Source organism: Vulpes vulpes, chromosome 1 (genome assembly GCF_048418805.1).
Source record: "Vulpes vulpes isolate BD-2025 chromosome 1, VulVul3, whole genome shotgun sequence".
Lineage (NCBI taxonomy): Eukaryota > Metazoa > Chordata > Mammalia > Carnivora > Canidae > Vulpes > Vulpes vulpes.
The window spans coordinates 81,544,938-81,564,734 of record NC_132780.1 but is presented as its reverse complement, the minus strand read 5'-3'; the positions used below and the strand labels follow the sequence as shown (position 1 = coordinate 81,564,734).

Genomic DNA, 19,797 nt, shown 5'->3' with positions numbered 1-19,797 from the left:
ATTCAATTGTCGTGCTTCTCTAGTTTCATTTATTCTGCAGCTTTTTTTTTTTTTTAATGACATTGACAGTGTTTTAAGAAAACAGGCCAGTTATTCTATAAAAATTTCTTCTTTATGGGTTTGTCTGACGCTCCCTCATAAGTAGGTCCAAGTTAAAGCACTTCAATGTATGTTCGCACCTATCATACTCCTAAGTTTATAAAGCATTGTTTCTATTAAAATATCTGTGTCATTAAATACGTCTCTAAAATATCTTTGTATAAAATTCACAATTATACCATTTCAAAACCAATTGTTGGTCGTGCTTTTTACTGATTTCAAAGACGAGGGGGAAATTTGCTTAGTAATAGATCCAATTTCTCCAAACGCATTGATTCAATTATTGTAACATTGGGTATGGAAATAATTCTTCAGGCAAGGACTACTCAAAGTATCAAGGTTTGGTGATTTCTTATTACTCACCAGAGAATAAAACTACAGCATATCCATTTTTTTTAACCCTATTTCTACATCTCTTAATGATACCAATGGGAGAGAAAATATTCAAATTGATATTGTAAGTAACAAGTACTTTCTCGGCTCTTACAATGAAGGTTTTTTTGAAATGGTCCTTTATTCGAAGATTACAGGTATTTTTAAATGAGGAATGAGGAAAAAGGAACTGAGAAAAGCTCTTTAACTGTATAGAAACCTGTACTTCTTAAAATATATATATAAAAAAAGTCATTATAGCCATAGCGCTCATTCTGGAAACAAAAATAAAATGGTCCTTCAGGATTTTTCTGGGGGAATAAGTAAGAATCATTTCAAGGAAGAAACTGGCAGGGATATGGACATCTTGGACAGGGACAGAAAAATGCCGTAGTGTTTTGGACACCACGAAAGCACTAGAATCTTTAAATAAATATTTTACATTGTGAGAAATGTCTTGAGTGTTAAACACGTTGTTGTTGTTTTTCTCTCTCTCTCTCCTAGGGAAAGTTAAACAAATATTTCTTTAAGAAGATAGAAACAAGTCTCCCCTGCTCCCCCCAAGTTGAAGTGTCTTTGGCTCTGCTTCTAGGACTTTCTAGGAACGTGCAATTAAAATAAAATCGAAACGACAAAACCCCTGCAGCATCGAGAGTTTTCTCCCGAGCGCTCTAACCCTAACCTCAGGAGTCCGAGGCTTCTCAGGTCTGGAAGGTGGGAGCGCCGGGGCTGCCGGAGCCGGGGCTGCCCGGGCTCCCGCCGCACGCGCCGCGGCCGGGTCACGCCATCAGCCGGCGGCCTCCGAGGGGGTGTGTCGCGGGCCCTCCGCCGCCTCCGCCGCCTCCGCCGCGGGCCCACCTGCTGCCCCCGGCGCCCCCCCCCCCCCCCGCCCCCGCGCGGGCGCCGCCGACCCCGGGCCGGTGCCGCTGGCCGCTTCCGGACGGGCCGCGCAGGGGGAGCTGCAGCTCTCGCCTCTCGGCCGCCGCGGGGCGGAGGACTCGCACTTTCTCCGCACGCACGGACGCACGAACACGCACACGCACACGCACACGCACACGCGCGGCTCTGCACGGCACGGGAGGTCGGCATTTAAAAATGTAGGCTCGCGGGCTCTGCCCGCCTCCCCGCGACTGCGAGCGCGGCCCCTCTCGCTCTGCCCCGGCGGCGGCGGCGAGCAGCTTCCCCCTCCGGCCCTCGCGAGGCGGGCGTGGAGTCTGCGAGCGTCGGGGGAGGGGTGCAGGGCGGAGAAAGAGCATCCCCGCGCCGCCGCCGCCGCCGCCGCCGGCCGGCTGGGGGAGGCCTCGTCACAGCCGCCGCCTCAGCAGCGGCCGCAGATCTCGCGGTGTTTGCCGGCGCCGCGCCGCCATATTGTGTGGCCGTATTTTGATTCGCACTGGGCTGGCGGAGCCGCGGCGAGAGCGAGCGAGAGCTGGGGGGGTGGGGGGAGGGCAGGCGAGCGCGAGGGGGGTGGGGGCAGAGGGAGGTAGGGAGGCCGAGCGAGCCGGAGTCGAGGAGCGGGGCGCGGCGACGCCACCCAGCCAGCGTTTTTGATCTGCAGCGGCCGCCGGCGGGGCGACCCAGCCCGACCCCCTCTCCTCCCCTCCCCCTCAGCCACGAGCGGCGGCGGCGGCGGCGGCGGCCGGAGGGAGTTGGCGGCGGCGGCCGATCGGAGGGGCTGAGCGGGGAGGGAGGGAGGGCTGAGGTGTCCCCCCTGCCGGGTGGAATCGGCGGCGGCGGCGGCGCTGGCGGCGGCCGTGGTGGCGGAGGCGGCGGCGGCGGCGGCGACGGTGGAGACGGCTGCCCTAGTGGGAGAGGCGGCGGCGGCGGCGGCGGCGGCCGAGGAGGAGGAGGGGGAAGCGGCGGCGGCGAAGGGTAAACGGACAGCTCTGCCGGGCCTCGGCGGGATCCCCGGTCCCGGCTCTCCCCCCAGCTCCCCGCACCCCCCTTCGTCTGGAAGGGGCTCTGCCGACTCGCAGGGCCCTAGCGGGGCGCCCGCGTCTAGCTCGCAGCCTTCCTCCCTCCGCCTCCTTCCTCCCCCAGTGGCGAGGCGGAGTGGGAGGCCCCCCAAGTCCTCCCGACCGGGTGGGGGTGGGGAGCCTCGGGCCGGGCCTGGGCTCCCGGGAGTCAGTGGGGAGGGGGAGGGGGAGGGGGCATTCATTGGAGTCGGGAGCCGGGGAGAGCCCCGGGTAGGGGAGGGTGCCGGGGGGTGGGGAGGGCCCCTGCCTGCACCGGCGCCCCCGGCCCGCCCCTCCGGCGTGTGTGAGATGGGGGTGGGGGAAGCAAAACTCCTTTTTGGGGGAGCCTTGGTTCGGATAAAGATGACTTAGCGAGGGTGTCGGGGAAGAGACCGAACGAGTTGTGCGGGGATCCGGGGAGAGCTCGGTTCTCGTTGCAGCGCTGGTTTTCTGCAGCCTTCTTGCAGTGGGGGAGCGAGCCCCGCTGTGACTGTGTGGCCCCGTGGTTTCACGGGGTCATCCCCGTGGTGTGCCCGCTCGACCTCCAGCCCCGAGACTGCGGTTGCAGCAGGGAGGCTGAGAAAGGGTGCGGGTGTTGCCGACCAGGTGACAGGTGTATCTTTCTGCTGCTGATGCTGTCGGATGGCTGGGGCAGAGCTGTCTGTATACCAAAGTTTCCGAGACCGTGCGAGTTTGTATTTATGTGTTTGGCCACGTTTCATTCCATATATAGTATATATTTGAGATGTTAGGTTTCCATTCTTCGAGTCCGCTTAATTGTTGTGGAGAAATTCTTCAAATGCTTCTGATAAGAGGAGTTTCCAGGAGAGCGGCAGCTTCATGGGGGGTTTCTCAGTAGTTCATGAAATGCAGGTCCCCAGTGCGAGGCTGTTTTCCAGGGCCCTTTATCCACTGGAAAGTTCTTGAACGCTAAGGTCGTATTGGAGGCAACAGTGAGGCGGTATAATTTTGCATCCATTTTGTCTGTTTTAGGTAAGTTTGCAAAGTGTCAGATTTTAGGGGCAGGTTGATTCACTTTTTATAAAAGGAACTGGTCTGTGCTTTAGCTCACTCAAGAAAAGGTTGCTCATTATGCAATATCAGATTTGGCTGGGAGTTTTGGTGGGCATGGAACAGAATTTTTGCTTTCAGTTTTTACACTCTTAACTGGTTGCCACACTTTTCTTCGTACAGTAGCAGAGTACTGGCACCTTGTGTCTGTGTGTGTGACAGTGAAATTGTGATTGGTTTTAATAAACCCTGCAGTTTGAAACTTTAGTTTTGAAACCATTGCATTTTCTAATAAAGGAAGACATGCTTTTCATCTTATTGTATGTTTTGGCTGAGCACTTAAATTAGAAAGAATGGAAGGAATTGTCAGTTAAATGAGCTGCAAATTAAAGTAGGGCCAAGTTAGTTTAAAAGGGATCCTGAAACACTTAAAAATGTGTATGGAACAAATACATTGAATGATGGTACCCTCAGTGTGTTAACAGGAAATAGAGCAAAAATTCCAGTGATTCAGAACTTCTGTTGGGGTTTTTTTTTTTTTTTCTTTTAATTTAATCAGTTTCTAATATAGGGTCTTATGATTTAAATATTTAAAGGATCAACTGAAAGTTGAATGCGTTAATTAAATGAGTAAGTCACTCACTGAATATACTCCATTATTTCATTTTTTTCTCTTGGGTGCATGGAATAACTTTCTGAGTTAGAAGGTATTCTCAAAGGATACTGGTGAACTGCAACCATTCACCCCTCTTTAATGAACTGTCCAATAGTAGAGCCTGTGTTTTTGTAACTCATTAAGAAGTGAGTAAATGATAGGAGTCTCAAATGATAACTGGTTTCCTGAAAAATATATTTTGACCTAAAGCAATCCTGTTTGATTGAAATAACATCTATATTTGGTCCTCTTTTTAGTAGAAAGGAATACTTGCCTTCAACTACGCATTGTTTTAAGATTTGCATACAATTATTACATCAATGAGGTTCTTAAACTCTGCAGATTAAGTAGACACCACCCAGATCCCCAATTATGTTAATGAGTATTTCCTCATTAGTATTAATAACATGGATAACTATCTTAACATGATTAGTCTGTTTTTTGACAAATAAAAATTTATTCTGTCATTTTCTCTGTAAGGAAAATTCTTTTTTCAAAATACTATTCAGGATGAAATGTACACATTATGTCTCTGAACATACTGCATCTTGAAAAATAGGTGTAATATAGACCATTCCCATGAAACTACAGTTTATGCTAAAAATTCCTTGAGGGATGTCTGAATTTTCTAAACATTTTTTAAGATACATAAAACAATTAAGACTAAAAGTTTATTTATTTTTAACAATCATCAACATACTTTGAGAGAATTTTGGTCTTTTATAGATCTTTTGGAAAAAAGTATCTGATAATCTTTCCAATATGTAAAATTCATAAATTAAACTGTAATTCAGAAAGGCTTCAATTCTATTATGTCTCTACCTGGCCAGGCTCCCATGACCCAGAGGAGAATAGTAGTAGCACTTTCCTTTGTTTTACTTATGTCATCTTTATTTGATCCATCTGAGATTGGGACTGTCTGTAATAGAAGAGTTACAAGGTAATTACAGAGGCAAATGTGGAGATTGGGCAAAATAGTAATTAGGAGAAGAAGGTAAGGGATTATTAGATGAACAATTTTAAGTAGCTGGAAATAACGTAGATGTGTATAGAGGTGGCTAGGAAAATGATCATGTTGAACTGTACCAAGGAGATTTGCTCTGAATCTTTTGATAGACTCTGACCATATGTATGTCATCTTATTTTAAACCCTCTGTATCAAAATGGTAAGGATTTGGGAGACATTGAAATTAAGTGAAATTTAAATGTATGTACGTTCATATTATTTACCCCTGGCTCCTATTGAGAAAACACTTACAGTAGTTTAACATTTCATTTCTTATGATTCTGGTCCTATAAAATCAAGGACACTAGCTTAATCAGAAAGCTAAAAAACCCAAGGAAGTACTCCAAGGGGTAGGTAGCTACTATTGTACTTCCACCAACCTGTGATCTTGATAAGAGTCATAGGTTAAGAATGGCTTTCTTTTTCTTTGTTTTCTAAATATTTCCATCCCTCAAAACACAATGTTTAGTACCAAGTAATACTACTGGCCTTCTGGCATTAAAGTGAAGCATTTCATTTAGACTTTCACTGATTTTTTATTGACTCATTTTACCAAATATGCTTAGTTTCTAATTTCTTAATCCTCAGAAAAGGAATGAGCTACTGTTCAAAGCACAGTAAAAAAGTGTCAGCTGGTAATTGTTATTTCAGGAGATCCAAGTCAGAATTGCCACAAACTAAAATCATAGATACTAATATCAATAAAACATACCTTTGAAAATCAATTAAAGTTTAGGCACTTAAAAGTATATTTGTTCAAAATATAATTTATATATATCCCCCATCTCTTGATGTTTGATAAATTGCTGAATGTCTTTTTGATTTGCTTAACATTTTTATGTAAAACTTTAATAAATTTATTGCATTTCTAATCATCTGTTCCAATTCAAAATTTGGTTATCAAGGGAACGAAGAAATTTTTTTGACTTTTAATAACAATATCTTTTTAGTGTTTCTTTCATAGTAAGGGGAAAAAAACCCTTATATTTACTAAATGCCTACTGGAGGCCAAGCTTTCATTCACCTCCCAAATATTTATTGAGCACTTACTATGTGCCAGGGACCTTTGAGGTGTTGGAGATGGCAGCAGTGACTAACAGACAAAATTTCTGTCCTTATATAGTTTACATTTTAGTAGTGAAAGACAAATGAGTAAAATGTATGTCTGGGATGAAAAAGTACTGTGGAGAAAAATAGGAAAGTTGGTTGGAGAATGAACATTGTTTACTTGCTGTTTTTAGAACTATATTATCAATATTATCCTTGATTTCAAAAACAAGTTACATTATACATAAATTTTTTCTTGAATATACTTTATAACTTGTGAACACAATTATGTTTGTACTTTCGAGTTACAGTTTCCATTGATGGCAGTTTCCTTTTGTTAGTACTTCAGAAAACTGCTTCATTGCTCAATAGAAAATCTGGAGACTGCTATCCTGGTTTTGTCACTGACTAGCTCTGTGATTTGGAGAGGATTACAATTATAAATTACACATTTTGTGTCAATTATCTGATATGTAGAAGGAGTTCAGTAAATTGTAACATTTTTGTTTACACATTATGTGTCAATTATCTGATATGTAGAAGGAGTTCAGTAAGTTGTAACATTTTTGTTTACTGTTTATTGGAAAGTTCTGTCAAATAGGCAGTTGAAATCAGTGACCCTTCCAAAAAGCTCTCATATGGTGACCCTTCCAAGAAGCTTTCATAACACTGTGGGGCATTGTTAAGTATATATTTCATTTGAACCAAATCTTTCTTGTCTGATAGCATAAGGTTAATTAAAATGCACCTGTAACTTATAGTACTATCTGGGAAATTGGTACAGTTGTCTAGTCAATGTGATATTGGGTGTAAACCTACAGTGTTTTTCTGGTGACAGAATATTGTGACAGTCCTTATCACTTAGGTTGATGAGCTGGATCTGAGCATTTTGACAGATACAAATACTGTGGAAGATTTCAACTTATACAAATACCTAATGAAACATTTAGTACAGCCTGGCATATTTTAAGTATTTGATAAATGTTCACCTTTTTCATGATTTATGACTCCTTTATTGTGTGAAGAGGTAATCCAAAGAATTCACAAAGTATTAAGGAAACTTTTACAAAGATAAAAGAAAAGAGTGCAGATTTGGTGGTTTTTTTTTTTTTTTTTTTTTTTGAGGGGAAAGTGGAATAGCCAATCAAATTGCAGGGTTTTGTTTTGTTTTTGTTTTGTTTTTCATTTTTATTCTGGAAGATCACTAACTGAGCTTCTCAGGGACAGACTGAGCTTATTTTCATTTCAGTCTTGACTTCACCATATTGTCAGTGGCTGGCCTCTGCTTAAGAGCTCAAGAAATATTGTGTGTTAAATGTTGAATGGTTCGTAGTTTTTCTGTGTATCACAACTCATTTTGGTGGTAAGCCACTTCTGAGTTTGAAAAGTGACTACTGGACTTAAGTCTTTGAATCTCTAGTTTAAGTATAGACTAAGGTGTTAGGCAAAGTCTTCCAAATGCTATTTTTTTAAATCTAGCCAACAATTTGGAAAAATATAGAAACTGAAAGGAAGAAATCAATTATTTGCAGCTAGATTGGCACTTACTAACCTATTCCTATGAAGTTGTTGACAGTCAAGTGAAAAAGTAAATAGCAGTGTTTATAAGAAGAATAGAAAAAATAATTTATGCATAATTATAAATTCATAAAATTAAAAGACAAGTTTATCTTTCTCTTTAAGGCACTTTCAGTGAAACTAGATTTATACTGGCTTTAAATTAAATGGCATAGTCACGTTTTTATATTCTTATGATGTGGGGAATATTGGTGTTTTCACAGAAGAAACATCCCACTCCACCCTACTTTAACAGTAATCATTTTTCATATGTTTATGTCTTAACATCAACTTTTTCCTGTTTTGTGGCAAGTTATCCTCTGCCTAATGAATAGTAATTTTAGCTTTCTTAAAACCTAAGATTTCCTCAAGTTCTAAGGCATTTAGTCATTTATACAAACTAATTCTTGGCTTTAAAAAAATGTTCTTCAAAGGTATATAGGAGCGGGATCCCTGGGTGGCGCAATGGTTTGGCGCCTGCCTTTGGCCCAGGGCGCGATCCTGGAGACCCGGGATCGAATCCCACATCGGGCTCCCGGTGCATGGAGCCTGCTTCTCCCTCTGCCTGTGTCTCTGCCTCTCTCTCTCTCTGTGTGTGACTATCATAAATAAATAAAGAAAAAAAAAGCTTAAAAAAAAAAGGTATATAGGAGCAAATTGTTTTATTCAAATATGGTATGTTACAATACTGTTTTAGAAATGAGATAGAAATATATACAATTGAGTATTTCTATATTCTTGTGGGTTTTTGTTTGCTTGTTTTGAACTGTAACCTACCACTAAAAAGGGATACTCCTACAAAGTGTCAGTTTGAGTGGTTTCAGAAAGCAAGTCTCAATTTATCCACAAACATGTAGAACATAGATGAGGGCATTGTAAGAATCTGTAGTATTTTGACTGTGTTCTTAAAGAAAATGGCATTCTTGTTTCCCTTAAAAAACCAAAAACCGTCTGACCTACTATAAGTCACAGAAGCCAAATAATAGAGGTTGGGAAGGTTCTACAGAGAGAGAAACAGGAGAGAAATAAGAGTAATGTAGAATTTAACAAAGATTTTGGTGGAAATATGTGAATACTGGTTGTTACTAATAAATTATTCAAAAGAATTAATCCATCAAAGTCTGTGATGCCTGCAACCACTCCCCCCCACTCAATCTTGCCAAAACAGTAAGTCAAAGCAATGCCACATTCCTAGATACATTACAGAGATGAGTGCTACCCATCAGTAGTCTTGAACATTTCTAGAGGGTAATTCTGACTATTTAACTTGCTTGTTTGGCTGGTGCAGAAGATAGCTTCTGGGAGAATGACAGCAAATTATTGCCCCTTCCCCCAAAAAATGTGTGGAAGAGTCCTTTTGATTACCAAATTCTACCTATCCCCTCGTACTTCTAATCTGAATTATTAAATAATAGTTACTTTTTTAGCTTAAAGTTTTTCTCAACATTTATATTAAGGGGGAAAAAAATTTGGCCCTTTTTGGTGTCAGCAAAACTGAGCACATCGCAGATTTGCTTCTTGTCATTTTGCCAGCTAGCCAGGCCAAAGATACTGCCTGTTTGATCAGTATAGACCCAATGGCGATTCACTGGGATGATTTTCCATTTCCTATCAATGAGAGAAAATACTTGCCAATACAAAAGAAAACTTGAAATTGGTAACTTGACCTTGCAGAACATGGTTCTCACACCAGGCAAGTTTTGCTTAGTCAGACAAATTAACAAAAACAGTAATTCTGTTATGAACTGGAGAGAGAGGAGTTGAGGGGAGTTTACCTAGTTTTAATTGTCAGCAACTGAAGAAAGTATTACTTTGATTTTGAGTTGGTCTCTCTTAACTTGTCACCTTGTCAAAGTAATTTTAGTTACTTCAATAATATACTCTTCTGTAACTAAATAACTTAATTTTACCATGGTGAGGTTCAGTGAGGTCTAAGAAAAGACCTGGGCTTTAAAGTCAGATGAGCCTCTAGTCAACCTCTGGGTTGTATGTATAAACATATATCTGTAAGTATGTGCCCTTGTATGAATGGCTCAAACTCTTTGAGCCTAGCAGTTTACTTTAGACAAATATGTATCTAATAGCTATCTTGAATGGTAGTTTTAACTACATTATCTGTATTTTTTTGTTACTTAGTACTGTAGCAACATGGAACCTGGTGTAAGCATAAATAAACAAAATGCAAAATATACTCTATGTAATCCTGTACTTTTCAAGGCAGCTTTTCTTCTCTGTAACTTTCTTATGTCAGCTTCATATTGAGTACCTTCTATTTAGTTAAGTTTAATTTTTTAAAGTATTAATCTTTCAAATAGAACAAGGCAAATTCTTGTAGTTACATTAGACATATAGCTTGAATCGTTAGAAGTAGTTTTGCATTCAGAATTTTGCTTTGTTAGATTTTTTCTTTCAGAGTACTTATTCACTTTATTTTTCCTCAACAAATAGAGTGAAAAGGAAGTAATTTACCTACTGTTTAATTTATTGTTACTCTTTAGAACAAGGATGAAATAAACAGAACATCGCCGTTATTTTTTAATCACAAAATAAATGTCTAACTTCTTTGTATTTTCCTTACCCTTTCCTGTGAAGAAGCTTACATTTTCAATTTGAAAGTAGTCCACACTCATTAAGTTCTTTCTAATGAAAAGCATTAGAAAATTGGCATGGATCATATTTGAAAACACCTTAAATATGAGGTTAGATATAATACCATTAAACTTGTGCTAATTTATATAAAATGATCTTTGTTTTAAATTCCTAGTTAATTTTTTTTAGTTACTTCAATAATACTCTTCTGTGTCTGTAGGGATATAGTGCTAAGTTTCTTGATGTTTATTACTGGATTAACTGTGAATTTTTGTTTTGATTTTTTTTCCTGAAAATTTTTTTATTTTAATCTATTGAGTGAACTAATGTGATTGTTGTATTTTGCTCTGCCAATTAGTATTAAGTGCTATCTGCATAAATAATATCTTAACCATATTAATAAATACCATCTGTTTATTGATTGCCCGGTAAGTAAACTACAGAAGTATCCTTGGTATTCTAAGTAATACAAATAACTTATTACTAAAATATAATTGCTGTAGTTACTGTTTAAACAGAATGAATGAATGAATAAATAAATAAATAAATAAATAAATAAATGCCTGCACTTTAACAAGTATGTTTAGAACATTTTGTAGTATGTATATGAAATCTCTAACCCTAGAGGTAGTAGATACACTTTAGTCTTACACATGTGCAGTTTTTGTGCAGTCTGTAAAATAAAGCCAGAAATACAAAGAATGGAAATCTAGCCATTAATCATTAGTAACATTATTGCAGAGAGGATTGTGAAGTATATATTTTTTTCAGTATTGTTTCTATACCTAAATAATTTTTCTTTCAGCAAGTCCGTATGTAGTGTATAGGATTATTTATATACACACAAGTTCCATTTTTGTTTTCCTCAAATACCATTATTTGGAAAACATAACATGTTTTTAGAACCTTTCAGATGGGTCACTTGATGCCAGTAATTAGGTCAGCAAATTAATTTTGCTTTTTTGCCCTTTGCAAGAGAGCTCATCTTATATGTAGCAAATCAGTTGCATAAGAATTTAAATTGAAGAATCTTCCCTTTAAACATTCATTACATTCACATCTGTGGTATAAAGATAGATATGTGGGCTGTCCTGTCCTGTCTTTTATGCTAGCATTTTCTGATCATAGGTTTTTATTGGTGCTAAGTCATCCCTAGAAAATAGTTATAGAGAAGATAGCAATTGGGCCAAAAAAAACACTTGCTTTTTGAAGGGAATTCAAAGCACAGTGTATGTTCCATTTTAATACATTGAGCATATTGTACAGCTACTTGGCTAACTTTTAAAAGGCAATTAGTGACCTGATAAACATGGATGTTTACTCTTTGGAACTGAAGTAGATATATGTAGGCATCACAGTTAAGTAGTTGGTAGAATTGAAGAGAAAAGGTACCCAAGGAGATAATCTAAGATACCATTGTCAAACAAAAGTTGGTGGAAATACAGGTACTGTGTATTTGCATTGAGAGTAACTTGCTCTTTTCCTTGGAACTAGCATTTATCTGAATGGTACTTGACTAAGGTACTGTTTGCCACTTTATGATGATTTTCTAAGGAAATGGAAAAATAAGCTTCCATTTCCACATGGAGGATTCTGCTTTTTTACATAGGAAAATGTATTGACATGAAGGGTTGAGCTTGCTGACTTGTCTTTCTTTCCTTTTTGAGGTTATTTTGTTTTTCAGGGTTTTTGTAGGTAAAGTGATTGGTTGGCCCACGTAAGACACCCTCATTCTCTTCAGGAGATTTTCCCCTCATGACCAATGGCATGAAATTATAGGATCAGTGTTCAAAGCCATTCCTGTATGTCTGAAAGCGGAACAAGAAGTACTCTTTTGGGGAAGGTAGTTGGTTCATGGGAAAATTGAATGGATGATCTTAGCCAAACCAAGCTATAGGATTAGTACCTCAATTTTTATAGGTTATCAGGCAATCAAAAGAATAGAAAGAAACTCCACAGAGTTTGTTTCAGATGCCTTCTATGATATACTTGTGGAAAACATTGGCTAACCCAAGGAATATCGCCTGACTCATTCCTCCACAGTATCTCGTCACTACATTATTTATTAGTCAACCTAATTCATTTATCCAGTAGTTTTGAGTTAGTTTTGAGTTTCTGCCATGTGTTAGGTACTTTGCTAGGTGAAATGGAAAAATTAATAAGATACAGTTCTTGCCTTCAACAGACGTGTATACAAACTAGTATGCTATTCTGTAACAAATGCAGCAATGGTGTTAAACTGTAAAACCCTTAAGGAATCTATAGGAGGGAGTGTCTGACTCAGTGAGGGATAAAGGGATACAGAGGGAAATCTTCATGTGAAAGGTGATATTTTAATCTGAGGGTATGTCAGACTAGGAGTACAAACTGGGAGAAGAGAGGCTCTTTCTGCCAGAGAAAACAACATGTGTGAAGGTTGGAGGGAGGGAAGTCCACACACCTTCAGCAACTAAGTAGTTTCACCATGCATGGACACTAATGAGTTAGTAAGAAATGAGGTGGAAAAGTAGAAGACAAAAATGAAAACACCTGTGTGTTCTGTAAGGTAGATTTGCCTTCAGTCTACAAATGATGGAAGGCTGGTGCTTAAATTAACATTCTAAAAAGATATTTCTGGATGCAGTTTACAGAATATTTAGAAAAGAGCCAGGCTTAGAAGGGAGGGACAGGCCTTATAACCATATATTTGGATAAGGAACTGGATTAGTGAATTAAGGCAATGATTAAAGAAAAGAGTAAGTAATGAATTTGAGAAGAGAATACGGAGTGTGAAATAAAACAAGGTAATGATCACACATGCCCTGGCTTGAGTACCTGGGTGCATGGTGTAGTGCCTGCCATTTACAAATGTAAGAACATACCAAAGCAATAGCAGGTGAGGAATTTGAGTTCTTTTTGTTGGTTTCAAGGTTCCTAATAGAAAAGAGCAGTGAGATACCACTTTATTGGGGAGAGACAGGGAAGTCTTCTCTGATTAGGACATTTGAGTAGATACCTGATGAAATGACAAAGGGAAAGAGCTTCCAGATAGAGGCAGTAGCAAGCACAGAGGCCTTTAGGTGGGGGCATGCTTGCCATATTCCAAGAGCAGGAAAGCCACCACACTTGGAGCTGAGAGAAAATGGTAGATGAGATCCAAGTATTCAAGTAGTGTCTTTAGATAGTAGTAAAGAACTTAGATTTTTTGAAGATGTGATAAGAAACAGTGAAGGGTTTTAAGACATGATCTGTTTGCCTTTTCTCCTCATTTTATAGAACATATGTTTGCATTGTGTATATATGGCTCTATGTTATTTATCATATGTAACATTTGTGTAACCATCACAGTAAGGATTTAGAACTAGAACTGTTCCATCACTATAAAGAAACTCCCGTGTGTCACCCTTATGTAGTTACCGCTTTTCCCCAACCTTAACCCCTGACAACCACTGATCTGTTCTCTATCACTATAATTTTGGTGATTCAAGAGTGTTACATAAATGGAATCATCCATTATGTTATCTTTTGAGATTGGCTTTTTTTGCTCAGCATTGTGTTCTTGATCCATCCAAGTTAGTGTGTATCAATAGTTGATTCTATTTTAATGCTAAAGAAGTATACCACTGTATGGATGTACCACAATTTGTTTAACCATTGACTAATAGAAGGACTTTTGAGTTTCTAGTTTGTAAAAATAAAACTCTATGAGTTTTTGTGAAAATACATTTTCATCTCTTTAGAGTAAGTCCCCAGGAGTGCATTTGGTGGGTTGTGTGATAAATATGTTTATTACCTTTGTAAGAAACTGCCACTTTTCCAGAGTGGCTATACCATTTTACATTCCCACCAGCAATATATGGAAGATTAAGTCTCTCCACATCCTTACCAGCGTTTAGGATGGTCAGTATTTTTATTTCAGAAATTCTAATAGATTTGTAGTGGCATCTCATCAAAGCATCAGTTTGCATCTCCTTAATGGTTCATGATGTTGAACATATTTTCATGTACTTTGCTATCTATATATCCTCTGTGGTAAAGTGTCTGTTGAATCTTTCACTCATATTTTAATGGGATTTTTTTGTTTTCTTCTTGTTTAGTCTAGTGAGTTCTTAAAATATTCTGGCAAATGCTTTGTCAAGTATGTGATTTGAAAATATTTTCTCCTGATCTGTGGCTTGTCTTTTTATCTTCTTGATCGACCTTTGCAGAGCAAAAAATTTAATCTTGATGAAGTCTGACTTATCCATTTTTTCTTTTATGGATTGTGCTTTTGTTAAGTCTGAGAACTCATTGCTTAACCTGCAATCCCAAATTTTCTTCTGTTTTCTTCTAAAAGTTTTCTTAAAAACTTTACATTTTGGATGCACTTAGCACTCTGTGACCCACTTTGACTTAATTTTTATTGAAGATGTGAAATTTTGATTCAGGTTCATTTTTATCTATGGATGCCCAGATTGTTCCAACACTGTTTTTTGAAAAATTATATCCTCCTTCCGTTGAATTGCTTTTGTACATTGAATTTTTTGTCAAAAATCAGATGATAGTGCTTCTAAGGGTCTATTTCTGGATTCTCTGTTCCATTGATCTTTGTGTCTGTCCCTCCACTAGTAACTATCAGTTGTAGCTATAAATAATAAGAATTAAAATCAGATGTTGAAATTCCTCCAGTTTAATTCTTCTTTTTTTCAGATTTTTTTCTTAGCTACTTCAGTTCCTTTCCATGTAAAAGTTATAAAATTTTGCAGAAGTCCTGGGATTTTGATAGTAACTCCATTAAAGCTATAGATCAATCTGAAGAAAATTTGCATTTTTATTTTGTTGAGTGTCTCAGTCCGTGAACATGGTATATCTTTCCTTCCAACTAGGTGGTCTTTGATTTCTTTCATCAGCATTGTGTTTTTGCCAACACACAAACCTTGTACATGTTTTGTTAGACTGCTACCTATGTACATTTTTTGGAGCAATTATAAATGATACTGTGTTTTTAATTTTGGTTTCTAGTTGTTGCTAGTTTATAGCAGTATGATTAATTTCTGTTAGTTGGCCTTCTATCCTTAGACCTTGGTAAACTAAACAATTTTAGAAGTTTTTTTGTGGATTCCATGGATTTTCTAATGTGTCTGTGAATAGAGACAGTTTTATTTCTTCTTTGCAATCTGTATGCCTTTTATTTGCTTTTCTTGCCTTACTGCTCTGGCTAGTACTTCCACTGTTGTGTGGAATAGGAATGATGAGATCAGAAAGGCTTATATTGTGCCTGATCTTAGGGGTAATGCATTCAGTTTTTCACTTTAAGAATATGTTCTGTAGGTTTTTTGCAGATGCTATTTATCAGATTGAGAAAATTCTCTTTCAAGTTTAAGAATTTTTATCATGACTGGGTACTGAATTTTATCAAGTGCTCATCCTACATTAATTAATAGAATCAAATTTTTCTTCGTTAAACTCTTAAGTGCTGGTAACTTTTTAAAGATTCACTGAGGCTGCTGTGTAGAATAAACTATGCGGGTGGGGCAAAGATATAAGCAGGGAAACCATATTGGAAATTATTGCAGTAGTCCAAGTGAAAGATGATAATGGCTACTTGCGCGGGCAGGAATTGCTGATGAATTGTATCTGAGGTATAAAAGAGAAGTCAAGGATGACTCCTAAGATTTTTGGCCCAAGCAATTGGAACTATAGAGTAGCTGTTTACTGAGTTGAAGAAGACAGTGAGGTAGCAAGTTTGGGCTGGGCAACCAGGAGTTTTGTTTTTGAGTATGTTAACTTTGAAAGGCCTATTAGACTTAGAAATATCAAGTAGGTGATATGATATACAAACTAGAATTCCAGCAAGAGATTTACATTAGAAATAGAAATTTGGGAGTTATCAATTGAGTTGATGTGTGAGAAATTATAGTGATATTTATTAAAAACGGTATTATAACCTTTTTCTTTTAATTATATGTATTTTATTTGTATATATATTAATATATTTATATAATATTTTATTATAACATTTTTCTTTATGGCTTATTAGCAAAAATGCTGTATTTTCTGCCACATGAAGAACTTTGTTTCAATTTGGATTGGTTCTGTTTATCAGCAGACTGTGTATCTGACATTAAGTGCACCAGAAATTATGAGATTAGGGAATATATATTTCCTGTAATAATGTATTTAACTGCTTATTTGGTGAGAAGATGACTATAATAGTAGTATAGGCACATGTGTCTTACTTATTTTCAGAAATTGGTCCTGAACCTTTATAAAAGAAAGTATTTCTATGTGTATTGTGAAAAAGCTTTGACACTATTATTTAAATGCCTTATAGGCTTTCTGTGGCAATATTTCTCTTGTGGGTAAAAACAGGACAGCCAGAGAGACAGATCAAAAACAAATATTAAAAACAGGGATGAAAATATCTAGCAAGGAAGAGACTGTGTCTATTTAGACCCAAATATAAATCAGTAAAGGGAGAGGCTGAGCCTCAATTTAGATAATTGGTAAAAAGACAGATCTTCTGAATTCCATTCAGGTATATTTACTTCATATAAATGTATTTCAGAAAGTATTTTTTAAATGCCACAGTCTTTTCTGTTGTAAATGATTAATATTTTCTTATTGATAATTTTTCTATCTCTAGCACTTTTAGTTCCTCTATAGTAGGATTTGCCACATTGTGTTATAATATTCTGTTTACTTTCCAGTGTCTCCCACCAAATGTAAGTTTTTACAGCAGTAGTACAATGCCTTAGCACTTAAGCTCTCTGTATTAGTGAATAAATGAGTGAACTCACACACTCAGCTAAAATTTAGAGCTAGTAACCTTGCTTGGTTTTGAAAGTTAATGAGTTTTTGAGATTCCAGAGTATGAGTTATGGTCATATGTCACTTCCGAGTACCTCATTTTGAGCTGATGCTTTCAAATGAACATTTTATTCTACAGAATGCACATAGCAACAGTACTAAACCAAAGTTAGGTACATATTTGCTTTTTGTTATCTGTTCTTTTTTTTCCTTGTGGTAATGGATTTATACAAAATCATCTCAACTTTGGCCCAGACTTCTTGTGCTAAGTGGGCACACATTGCAAATAGTAGGCTGGGCTTAGAGTTTATTAGCCCGTAGTAGTATGTCTCATAGAAAATTCCCTGTGCACCTTTTAAAAATCTTTTACCTAGTCCTCCCCATTTCCAGGTAGATGGTAGAGTTACAGGCCAAGCTTCTCGTCAGTAATAATTATACTTTATAATTTATTACTTTCAGCTTTACAAGACAAACATACCCTGAGCCTTTATTGTTCCAATGCAGATTTAAGCACCCTGAGAACATTTATTTTTGCAGCCATGGTATTTTATTTCTAGATCCATAGTGTGTACATGTATGTGAATATATGTGTGTGTGTATATGTATGTATCTATATATATGTATATGTCACATTAGTCCATAACAGATTAATAAAGTTTATAGAAGAAGCTGTCTCTGATATTGTTGATGCAATAATAAATGCTTATAAATGTTAGCTGTTTATAGAAAATATTTTATATTATAAATTAGCTATAAAATTATTACCAAAATAATGAACTTAAAGCTCTAATCATTATTGTTATGCTTATTTTCACTTGGCTTTCTTGACCCCACTCTTTCCTGAATTTTATCTAACTCTTCTGATTCTTCTGTTGTAAGTTCTTGGTCTTCAAGTCTCTTTTCCTGCTTATACCGTTTCTGTAATTCCCTAGGTCATTGTCCCCACCTTCTACTGAAACTCATTACTGTATGATTCTACAAATCCTGTTAACCTCTCTCAGGGAGAAATGTGAGTGATTTAGCTGTTTTAAGAGCTGGAGAATTTGTTATCACTATGAAATAACAGCTTAGCAAGGTCTGAGAGTAGAATAAGCCACCAGATAAGAGACTGTTGTGTTACTGTGATTGTCCAGGTATCAGATACCTGAACAAGGGCACTCTGGGTATAGAGAAGGGGATGAACGCAAGAAATATTTGTGGGAGTAATCAGTGGAACTTGGCTATTGATTGTATATAGCAAGGAAAACAATTGAAAACCCTGAAATTGCCAGCTTCAGAATCATACTCTATTATTAATAATTGACATCGAGGTCCATTATTGGTTGGGAGGCAGTGAGATAAGTTTTGGACAGGATAACTTTGGGTTCCTAGCTTGGCATTGTCAGGCTGTTAGTTTTACTTGTTCCAGTCTGTCTGCACCCAGCCCTTGATAGCCTTCCCCCTCACTCACTCTGAATGTTATTGCTATTGATCTAAGAACTTCCCTGTAGGAAAAGTAGCTTCTTTTTGGTTACAATCAATAGTAGAAATTGTAATGTGTGGAACACAATTCCTTGTTTCCTACCCACATTGCCATTATTCTCTTCTTTTAACCCTTCCCTCTAGTGAAAAAGATTACTTAGAATAGTATTTACCACCATCACTACTACAACCTCACCTGACACCATCCAATCTCTGGGATATTGGTACATAAGTCTTTATATTTTTTAAAATAAATGAATCAACTTAGTAGAGATCTCTGAAGAAAAACTTTGTGAAGTGTTCATGATTAAAACAATCAATGAGTAGAGTAACACTCATTCACTGGTTTCATTAGGTAATAAATATGGTATATAAGATAACTGAAACTTATCCCAAAATGTTTTTAGTAGATTTTATGTACAGAGATTTTTATATTATATATACACTATAGGTTTTACACACATATATATACATGTATGTGTGTGTATACATTAAATAGCTCCAAATATGTTTCTTTATAATGTTTTACATGAGATTTACTACACTCTGAAATAGGGACATTCGCCTTGCTCCACACTTGACCTGTTGTGAAAGATAGAAATAGCTTTTTGTTTCAGAGCTTCAGAATGAAAGTCAGGAGCCCTAAGTTCTAGTCCAAAGTCTAACAGTAAATTCCTGTGTGAGATATTTTGTTTTTTTACCATTGAATTGATGGAAAGTGGAATAGTGCCTGGCATGTAGTAGGTGCTTAGCAAATATTTTTGAAACAAATCATTGTCTTATGTCTACTTCACTCCTTTTCTGATTTATCACTTGGGACTTCTTTACTACCTAGTAAATAAGCTTCTGAGTTTTTAACGTAATAGGAGTATCTAGGTTTTGATTGAAGTGAACTATTAATTTATATTGTCTTTTAGCTGTTTAGTGGAATTTTTGGCCTTTTTGATGTGTTTTCTTGTATACTTAAAAGTTGTCAAACAACTTTTCTAATACTTGATTTATTGAGAATACTTTCCTTAATATAATCTGCATGCCTTTATAATATGTAAGCAGTGTCTTATTTACAAGGATATAACCCATGTCCCCAGGGGTCTTTTAATACAGATGAAGAGACATACAAGTGGAACTGTATGAGAATAATTAAATGTTAGATGATGAAGAATTAATCCACAGGTATAGATGGGAGTTCTAGGAATAGAGAGAGCCACGTGGGCTGAAGCAGTAACAAAAGAATTCAAGAAGTAGATGAGACTTGAATTGGTTTTGGAGAGTAGTTA

General features: G+C 37.7%; 1 protein-coding gene across 8 annotated transcripts in view; it reads left to right on the top strand.

Annotated features, from left to right (window-relative positions):
* The first annotated feature begins 1,434 nt into the window (after positions 1–1,434).
* TAB2 (TGF-beta activated kinase 1 (MAP3K7) binding protein 2) overlaps positions 1,435–19,797 on the top strand; it is a 90,979-nt gene continuing 72,616 nt past the window's right edge. For 2 of the 8 annotated variants that reach the window (XM_072718830.1, XM_072718812.1), the window contains exon 1: positions 2,209–2,343. The gene's annotated coding sequence lies outside the window, so the exon portion shown is untranslated. Of the gene's footprint in view, positions 1,569–2,201; positions 2,344–19,797 lie in introns of those variants that run through there. The other 6 variants (XM_072718817.1, XM_072718821.1, XM_072718834.1 and 3 more) reach the window with 6 other exon arrangements.